General features: G+C 46.2%; 4 non-coding genes across 4 annotated transcripts in view; all 4 read left to right on the forward strand.

Annotated features, from left to right (window-relative positions):
• Window positions 1-54, forward strand: part of TRNAL-AAG (transfer RNA leucine (anticodon AAG)) — an 82-nt gene extending 28 nt beyond the window's left edge. Inside the window, exon 1 of the tRNA in view lies at window positions 1-54. This exon is cut by the window's left edge and continues 28 nt beyond it. This is a non-coding gene — a tRNA (tRNA-Leu).
• Window positions 55-1,222: 1,168 nt separating this feature from the next.
• TRNAL-AAG (transfer RNA leucine (anticodon AAG)) lies at window positions 1,223-1,304 on the forward strand. Its single transcript has one exon. It is a non-coding gene; the product is annotated as a tRNA-Leu (tRNA).
• Window positions 1,305-1,640: 336 nt separating this feature from the next.
• TRNAL-AAG (transfer RNA leucine (anticodon AAG)) lies at window positions 1,641-1,722 on the forward strand. Its single transcript has one exon. It is a non-coding gene; the product is annotated as a tRNA-Leu (tRNA).
• Window positions 1,723-2,477: 755 nt separating this feature from the next.
• TRNAL-AAG (transfer RNA leucine (anticodon AAG)) overlaps window positions 2,478-2,500 on the forward strand; it is an 82-nt gene continuing 59 nt past the window's right edge. The window contains exon 1 of the tRNA in view: window positions 2,478-2,500. This exon is cut by the window's right edge and continues 59 nt beyond it. This is a non-coding gene — a tRNA (tRNA-Leu).

The raw sequence follows: 2,500 nt of genomic DNA on the forward strand, positions 1-2,500 counted from the left end.
TGGATTAAGGCTCCAGTCTCTTTGGAGGCGTGGGTTCAAATCCCACCGCTGCCAAGCATTGTTTTATGTAAAACACAACCTGCAAAATATTTGTTTTAGCTTCGACACAATTAAAATCATTTCACGACAAGCTCCTGGTGATGATGCCCATTGGCCATTTCTGGAAGCGCTCGAACATATTGGCAAAGGGGCCGGGTGGTCGTTGGTGCCGAATTAAGTCTCTGCATTCTTTGGAGGTTTGGGTTCAAATTCCGCCGGAATCAACTGCCTTTTTTTACGTAATGAAGACCTTAAAATGTGTTTCAGCCACGACTCTTTGAATACAATTTTCCCACTAGTCATTGGTGATGATGCCCCTTTGCGATTTCTGTTGCTCCTGTCAATTACCAGGTAGCGTGGCCGAGCGGTCTAAGGCGCTGGAATAAGGCTCCACTCTCTTTGGAGGCGTGGGTTCAAATCCCACCGCTGCCAAATCTTGTTTTATGTAAAACACAACCTGCAAAATATTTGTTTTAGCTTCGACACAATTGAAATCATTTCACGACAAGCTCCTGGTGATGATGCCCATTGGCCATTTCTGGAAGCGCTTCGAACGTATTAGTAAAGGGGCCGGGTGGACGTTTGTGCCGAATTAAGTCTCTGCATTCTTTGGAGGTTTGGGTTCAAATCCCGCCGGTACCAACTGCCTTTTTTTACGTAATGACGACCTTAAAAATGTGTTTCAGCCACGACGCTTTGAATACAATTTTCCCACTAGTTATTGGTGATGATGCCCCTTTGCGATTTCTGTTGCTGCATTCAATGACCAGGTAGCGTGGCCGAGCGGTCTAAGGCGCTGGATTAAGGCGCCAGTCTCTTTAGAGGCGTGGGTTCATATCCCACAGCTGCCAAATCTTGTTTTATGTAAAACACAACCTGCAACATATTTGTTTTAGCTTCGACACAATAAAAATCATTTCACGACAAGCTCCTGGTGATGATGCCCATTGGCGATTTCTGGAAGCGCTTCGAACGTATTGGTAAAGGGGCCGGGTGGACGTTGGTGCCGAATTAAGTCTCTGCATTCTTTGGAGGTTTGGGTTCAAATCCCGCCGGTATCAACTGCCTTACGGGATGACGAACTTAAAAAGCTGTTTCAGCCACGACGCTTTTAATACAATTTTCCCACTAGCTATTGGTGATGATGCCCCTTTGCGATTAATGTTGCTGCTGTCAATGACCAGGTAGCGTGGCCGAGCGGTCAAAGGCGCTGGATTAAGGCTCCAGTCTCTTTGGAGGCGTGGGTTCAAATCCCACCGCTGCCAAATCTTGTTTTATGTAAATCACAACCTGCAAAATATTTGTTTTAGCTTCGACACAATTAAAATCATTTCACGACAAGCTCCTGGTGATGATGCCCATTGGCCATTTCTGGAAGCGCTTCGAACGTATTGGTAAAGGGGCAGTGTGGACGTTTGTGCCGAATTAAGTCTCTGCATTCTTTGGAGGTTTGGGTTCAAATCCCGCCGGTACCAACTGCCTTTTTTACGTAATGACGACCTTAAAAATGTGTTTCAGCCACGACGCTTTGAATACAATTGTCCCACTAGTTATTGGTGATGATGCCCCTTTGCGATTTCTGTTGCTGCAGTCAATGACCAGGTAGCGTGGCCGAGCGGTCTAAGGCGCTGGATTAAGGCTCCAGTCTCTTTGGAGGCGTGGATTCAAATCCCACCGCTGCCAAACCTTGTTTTATGTAAAACACAACCTGCAACATATTTGTTTTCGCTTTGACACAATTAAAATCAATTCACGACAAGCTCCTGGTGATGATGCCCATTGGCCATTTCTGGAAGCGCTCGAACATATTGGTAAAGGGGCCGGGTGGACGTTTGTGCCGAATTAAGTCTCTGCATTCTATGGAGGTTTGGGTTCAAATCCCGCCGGTTCCAACTGACTTTTTTACGTAATGACGACCTTAGAAATGTGTTTCAGCCACGACGCTTTGAATACAATTTTCCCACTAGCTATTGGTGATGATGCCCCTTTGCGATTTCTGTTGCTGCTGTCAATGACCAGGTAGCGTGACCGAGCGGTCTAGTGCGCTGGATTAAGGCTCCAGTCTCTTTGGAGGCGTGGGTTCAAATCCCACCGCTGCCAAATCTTGTTTAATGTAAAACACAACCTGCAAAATATTTGTTTTAGCTTCGACACTATTAAAATAATTTCACGACAAGCTCCTGGTGATGATGCCCATTGGCCATTTCTGGAAGCGCTTCGAACGTATTGGTAATGGGGCCGGGTGGACGTTTGTGCCGAATTAAGACTCTGCATTCTTTGGAGGTTTGGGTTCAAATCCCGCCGGTACCAACTGACTTTTTTTCACGTAATGACGTCCTTAAAAATGTGTTTCAGCCACGACGCTTTGAATACAATTTTCCCACTAGCTATTGGTGATGATGCCCCTTTGCGATTTCTGTTGCTGCAGTCAATGACCAGGTAGCGTGGCCGAGCGGTCTAA

Source organism: Lampetra planeri, chromosome 60 (assembly GCF_965212315.1).
Source record: "Lampetra planeri chromosome 60, kcLamPlan1.2.h2, whole genome shotgun sequence".
Classification (NCBI taxonomy): domain Eukaryota; kingdom Metazoa; phylum Chordata; class Hyperoartia; order Petromyzontiformes; family Petromyzontidae; genus Lampetra; species Lampetra planeri.